At 33.7% G+C, this 7,444-nt stretch overlaps 1 protein-coding gene across 1 annotated transcript in view; it reads left to right on the top strand.

Annotated features, from left to right (window-relative positions):
* The first annotated feature begins 405 nt into the window (after window positions 1–405).
* The window catches only part of LOC127724220 (probable RING finger protein 207 homolog), a 107,461-nt gene continuing 100,422 nt past the window's right edge, over window positions 406–7,444 (top strand). Inside the window, exon 1 of the mRNA XM_052231119.1 lies at window positions 406–453. The gene's annotated coding sequence lies outside the window, so the exon portion shown is untranslated. The remainder of the gene's footprint in view (window positions 454–7,444) is intronic.

The following is a 7,444-nucleotide window of genomic DNA, read 5'->3' as shown; positions in this document are numbered from 1 at the left end:
ATTGCGTTCTCATTGATGTTAATCCTAAGGTTTAAATTAGGCCGTTAGTTTTCTCGTTTGAATTGTTTTACAAATTACATGTGTCATTTTGGAAATATTTAGCTTAGGAAAAAAGAGAAAAATGACACAAAAACTAGTGAGTAAAAAAATGGAGGACCTCTAAACATTTAGATTCTTATATATATGTTTAATATTAAAAATTATGCACTTAATTATTATAAAAATATCATCTGGAAAATAAAGATATCACAAATTATGATACGAATTTTAAAGGAATCCTAATCAGTCAAAAGTGTGAAAGTTTGTTTGTGCATTAGTATATACATACACGAGTAAACATTATCTCTTTCCAATTTATTTTAATAATTATGTCCCCTGGCTTACAAACATTAAATCATGTGACCATTTACCTTTCTTTCCCAAAGAAATGTTCTATTTATAAGACTTATTTAGGTATGTAATTTGTATCATTTTTTCTCTGTATAATACAGTCATAATTTACACAGACATCCACACAAACAATTTAACCAAAAAATCATGAATCATTAATAATGTAGAATTTGTTTACTCTTTTATTTTATTATGATCAACTTTCGTTTCAGTTCTATATGAGATATGTTCGAACACGTTGAATGTTTTATTTTATTAATAAATGTTGCCTTTATCATATTTCAACTTTTTGTTATTGTCCCCTTCGATTTTGTATGGAGTCTTATCATCTATTGTTTATTTCAGTTACATTGTAACGACAATGTATGTAAATCATTATAAAAAAACACATTGAAAAGCTAACCACTGCTAACGTTGTATTTGCCATGTATACTAAGTAAATAAAGTGTTGCAACATATGTTTTAACTACAAAAACTATGTGTAAGAACTTCCAAGTTGCAGAAATGAATATAATGACAGAATATTAGTTGAGTAAAACTTGAGCTACACAGTTCATTTCTTCTTTATTTATTGTTATTTTTTTAAGCATAATTTTATTTTTGATATATGAAACTAATGGCAAGCGTGAAGTGATAAAAAGGATGATTTTGGCCGTCGTGTTTTACTTTTGTGCACGACTCCAAACAATTTTATTGACTCGGAGCCAGACTTGCATGCCTGCAAATAAGAGCAGTACATCTTATATTTGGTCTTTTACTTTTTGAACTATAGCTCATAAAAATCTACCTCATCATGTCGGTTTAATAAAGGACAGAGTGGGTGTAATATTTGCCCCTGGACGTTAAAATCAATTCATAATCTCATCATGCACCATTAACTATAATTGATTTTAGATATTGAATCGCTACGTATTGCAGAACACATATTGAATATTCACAAGAAAAGGTTTTATAGATTTTAAAATTAAATAGACGCCATTGCATCTGACCATGACCTCATTTACTTTGTATGTCGATCATTTCAAATTTGACACTTTTACTTAACATTATTCTAAAATACTTTCAGTATAAATTTAATCATGATCAGTGAAGTAAGCGGGACATTTCTTACTTTCTTATTTTTCTTCAATTTTGCTAAAATACCAAAATCAAAAACGCTTGACTTTACGTACCCGATGTTTTGCACCCGCCACAATGAATTCGAACCTCAAACTTTATTTCAAAATTTAGGTATAGTGTTTTACACTGGCACCAACTGCTTTGTATAGTGATATGATCACCTGTTCCTCTCCCTCCAGGCAACAAGACTCGTGTTTAGGGGGAAATTCTTCACGTCCGACTGAAATAGGGAAGATAAATACATTGAGATCATGACTGTCTTGTTCTTGGTCGGTTGAAGAACGATATCATCAATTATTGAGAGGTCTGTAGATGACCTGTTGCGCGGCATAATGTTTACCCTGTCGTAGCATTACCCTCTCTTTCAAACAGAAATTCAAATTACTGCCTGATAATACTTGTCCACCCACATTACAAAAACTTTTTTCTTGTATTGTTTAATTTGTGTTCGTACTAAATTCGCATAAGGTACTAACAATTGCCACTCTGTTGGAAATAGACAAATGTCAAACTCTAAATTACACGAGAATTTCTCGGTTTAGTGATCATTTTCAGATGAAGATTTGAATATAATAAAGTACTCATTTAAGTGCATGCAATCTATTTTTGGATTATGGCCACTAATTGGAGTATCTGTGGTGTTTGTGATAATCTTCAGATTACCAAACATTCAGTAGTATGGTGTTCTGAATGTGATGAAGGACTTTGTGGGGAGTGTAAGAATCATCACGCGGTTTCTAGGGCATCAAAAAGTCACGAAACAGTTTCTATTGCCGAATACAAAAAGTTACCAACCGAAGTCTTGCAAGTTGCTCAGACATGCAAACTTCATAATGAGAAATACGAGCTGTTCTGTAGAAAACACGATTGTCCATGCTGTAAGAAATGTGTGAAATCTCACAACGATTGTAAAAGTTTAACCGACATAAATGAACTCATAAAGGACATTAAAAATTCAAACGCCTTTTACGAATTCGAACAAACCCTGATGGAAGTCGTCAAGAATATTGAACAACTCAGCTCTAACAGGAATGAAACTTTAAAATCTATAGAAAACAAGAAAAGAGAAATTGAAGCAGAAATAAAACAAACCAGGATAAATGTTAATCACCACCTTGATAAACTTCAGGATGACTTGATTAAAGAATTAATGAAAGTTGAACAAGAAGAGAAAAGCAAAATAGAAAAAATGTTGTCTACTCTGAAAACGAAAGAAAAAAAAATCACTGAAGTACAAGAAAATATTGCTAGTATTAAACGGCATGCGTCCGAACTTCAAACATTTTTAACCATGAAAGATATCGAAAAAGATATTGCAGACTCCAAAAATCAAGTCAATATTTCATGCCAGATTAACATGTCTTTACAGCAAATGACTGCAAGCGTACAGAAGTTTGGGGAAATTAATGTCAGTTCTGATCCATGTGATTTTCCCATTCAGAAACGGAAGGACAGACAAGCCCAGATTATGGAAGGTCTTCCAACCAGAAATATCGATAATCTGACTCTTAAGTTTCATCAATGTATCAATACCGAGTTGTCATTTGTTCATGGTTGTTCACTACTTCCTGACGATTGGATGGTATTCTCCTGTTATCAACAAAATACAATAAGAGTACTCCACGCTAACAGATCAAAAGATTTCGAAATAAAGAAAATTGGTCAAACGTTTGATGTGGTATTTATTGGTGATGATTCCATTGCTGTAACATCCGGCAATTCAAATCAGATTAATATAATAGACTTAAAGAAGCACAAACGGAGGAGATCAATAAAATTAAATTCAAACATTTATGGCGTAGTATACAAAGATGGACATTTGATTTATTGTGCCGAGGAGAAAGGAATACAGATGATCAATCGGAAAGACGAAACCATTACCAATATCAACAATACCAAACTCCCAGAACTTGCGTACGTTACAACATTCGGTGACAAACTGTTCTACACAAACTATGGAAAAAACAGTGTAACCTGTTGTGATTACCATGGTAACACACTGTGGAATTTCTGTGATGAAAGTGTTCTGCAACTTCCGTTCGGTATATCTGTAGACAATGATGGTAATGTGTATGTAGCGGGATGTACTACTCGCAATGTGGTCGTCATCTCTCCTGATGGACAACGCTACAGACAACTCTTATCAGGTGACGATAGACTGAGAGTCCCACGTGCTCTGCATTTTGACACATCCACTAATGAATTGTTAGTTGCAAATACATCCAATAACGAAGCGTTTTTGTATGATGTTAAATGATAAGAAATGAAGTTTGACTTTTCTAACATTCGACTTATCTTATTTAACATTTGGTTGATCTGGATTACTAACATGATTTTAAATAAATCATTTAAAATTGTGTGTGAATTTGTTCTAAGTTATCTCGTATGTTAATTCAGGATCTGCTTACCCTTCGAAGCTCCTAAGATCACCCGCGGCTTTTGATGGGGTTCATGTTGGTCAGTCTTTAGTTTTCTATGTTGTGTTTTGTTTACTATTGTTTGTCTGTTGTCTTTTTCTTTTTTGCCATGTCGTTGTCAAATTTATTTTCGAATTATGAGTTTAAATGTCTCTAAAATATCTGTCTTCTCTCTTTTTGAGGCCATTTTGATTATGTTAAAAAAAAATCGGTATCACTATTCAATCCTAGATTTCTATGATGGAAAAGTCGTAATGATTTAAGATTGCTATGAATGCTAAAGTTAACTTTGTTTAAATATTAATATTTATAATATAGTAGATTGAAGGTAAAAAGTGATAGAAACATCGCCAATAGATAAAAGAAACATTGGATTTGGGGAATCCATCCATGCAAAAAAATATATCAGTACATGCACAGTTTTTATTGCTGTTCTTCATCTAAAAGTCACTGTGAGGCCTTCATCGCTGAAAAAAAACTCTCACCTCACTGCAAGTTTAAGACGACACATAACACCGGCTTGACCGGACTTATTTGCAAAAATAATTCTGATAGACTTTAGTAGATGACTTGTAACACCACAAATTCTGGCCCGGTCGAAACGAACATACTGGAAAGTAGTACATATTAAAAAAAAAAAAGTTCATATGCATAGGTGTAAATATAAAAAAACTGTGTAGAAAATTATATGTATATATATAAATATGTATGGATGAATACTAAAATTGAGGATGGATGTGAAGTTAGCGGCCAGTTCGTTATTCGATATTCGATATTCAATATCCAACCGGCTGCTAGCAGTCGTTCGATATTCAAATTTAGTTGAAAATCATAAAAAAATAAAATATTCGATAATGAGACGCCCCTGGTCTTTCAATGTCCATAACATTCTACAAAATCATAGACTCTGTATATATAAAGGTTGTATCAACCGGATTTCCCAGAATAATGTCATCTTCGATATCTACGGAGGGCTTAGATTGTCACTTTTCATCTAAAAATTGACAAAATTTCAGGACAAAGCTTAAGAGCACAGGGCAATGGTAAGAACACCCTGATCTCTCAATCTTCCTAATATTTGGCAGACATTTAGTTAATATATAGATACAAACGTGACTAAAAGGAATTTGGGTAAACTTTCCTGTCTTCTATGTTTAAGGAGGGCCCAAAATGGATTCGGAAAGTAGGCGAGACACTGGGTTCTGCGGAACCTATTTACCCAATATAGTTTGCATTGTCGTAGCATCATACAGGACAATACTCGTCATTAACGATTGTCGATTGTTTTTATTTATTATCGTCCAGTGGCAAATATTTCAAAAATCACAAGGATTTGCTGCACTTGAAGTGATGAAAATGACTGAATTCACAAAAAAAAAATGTATACGCATGCAATTGTATTACAAGTCTCTGGCGTCACGTGTCGTTTTGATCTTATATGTATCCTTGACGAGCGCAGATAAAATATCAAAAATATTTCTATGACCAGTTTGTTTTTCTATGCAATAACATGTATTATCGCCATTTTAAGGAATTTCCCTTTGATCTTACTGTCTGATAATTTTCTTTCTCAGCGGAGTCGAGTGGTATGAAAATTATCGCTAGAAAATTCGCCGTACCGGTTCAAGCGAGAAAAAATCTCATTGAGATAATCAAATAATCTATAACTACAATCTTTCGATACCTTCATTTTAGCATAGCACAAGATCATGGTTTTCCCTGACTGCCAAGTTAATGGCGTACTGATTAATATTTTAGTCTTAGATACATGCTTTTTTAAAATTAATTGTTATTGGCTCTGAAATACCTGTCAGTAACTTTTTATACTCTTAGATCTGTACTTAGTGTCTTTTTTGTTGTGGGATGATTGATATATACTCTACCACGTCCTGTCTGTGTTTTTGTTTGGTGTTTTTCTTTGTATCGATTTTACGAGTTAAGCCTTTTTCAACTGATTTTTATAGTTTGTTCTTATGCTGTGCTGTTACACCACTGTTCTATGTTTGTGGAGGGTTGAGCGCTCACAAACATGTTTAACCCCGCCACATTATGTATCTATATGTGCTTGTCCCAAGTCTGGAACCTGTAGTTCAGTGGTTGTCCTTGGTTCTCGTCTGTCATATTTGTTTTTCGTAAACTGTTTTGTATAAGTTAGGCCGCTAGTTTTCTTAATTGAATAGTTTCGTATGTTTCATATCGATGCCTTTTATGGACGACTATACGTCTTAGTTAGCCTATGAAAAGGTATATACTATGAGATTTAAAGCGAGGGGCTTTAATAATTATTTGTTATACACCCTCATCCTGAACATGCGTGAGCTATTTGCCACTGGATGTTAAGCAAACAACAATCAATCTCATTATTATACACCTGTTTTTATTTCGAAACGCTCATCTTAATAACATTACTTACTGTACACTTTTTCAAATTTAATTATAAATCATATTGTACGTAGAGCAACGGCATTCAATGTATTCCATTCAGCATTAATATAGCGCCACATACATGCAATGGTATTAAATTATACGTTTTATTGTTCAAAATCCACCTTTTTATACTTAATTAGACAAAATCGCTCGTTTGAACCAATAATCGTTTTTCATAAAGTCCATGCAGGATAGAACTAACACTAAATACCCTATTGTTTATCTTTAGCTTTGCGATCACCAGAAGAAAATCATGTACACTGCTTCGAAACTCCGTCGACAAGCGACTAATTTCATGAAAAAAATATTTCATAAAAAAATACTCGTAAGTCGTGAACATTTGGATATATACTGGGACTACAATACTAAGTCCCAGGTATAAATATTTTTTTTGTAGTCAGATTTTTTTTGGTGAATCGAGTCCCTGACAGACATGTTCACTTGATTAATTATTGTTAATCATTTGAATTTCGGTGGAATGGTGAAATTGAACACACCTGCGTTTGATTTTTTTTTTCAGTGCAAGTTTAGTGAAAGTGTAAACAATAAATCGCATAACATGTTACTATAACCGGTTTGGGTCAAACCTATCAACGTCGGTGATATGTCCGCGTCTAAGTTATAAAGGCTGGTTCAACGTATTTAACGTCCCAGAGCCGTGGTATGCTATTTTATTAAGAGCCAAAAAGAGTGATACAGACAGTGGGACGACCGATGAAAAGGATTACCACCCTCTATGTACGTCAAAGAACGCCCTACAGCTCCATTAGGAGTCATTCGTCGGTGATCTGCTACAAAAGAGGTAGATCCAATGGGTGTAACAAGGCATCATTACGTCCCTATCCAACAAACACACATGTGCAGGTGGCAGTCCAATTCCCCATCTTTCAGTCATGAACTCCTACCTATTGTATTCCTTATAAATTTCTTTTCGTCCTGAAAATGCATGACCTGCTTTTTAACTTCAAACCGTGCCAGGTAGTTTCGAAAGGTTTGTTAATTAGTCCGATGATTTGTGTATAACTGACCAGAACACCATAGAAACTCTATTTCTCTAATGGCTGCATAACTGACTCTATAATATCATTGAA

Source organism: Mytilus californianus, unplaced genomic scaffold (assembly GCF_021869535.1).
Source record: "Mytilus californianus isolate M0D057914Y unplaced genomic scaffold, xbMytCali1.0.p SCAF_14, whole genome shotgun sequence".
NCBI lineage: Eukaryota > Metazoa > Mollusca > Bivalvia > Mytilida > Mytilidae > Mytilus > Mytilus californianus.
This window is presented reverse-complemented; position numbering and strand designations above follow the sequence as displayed.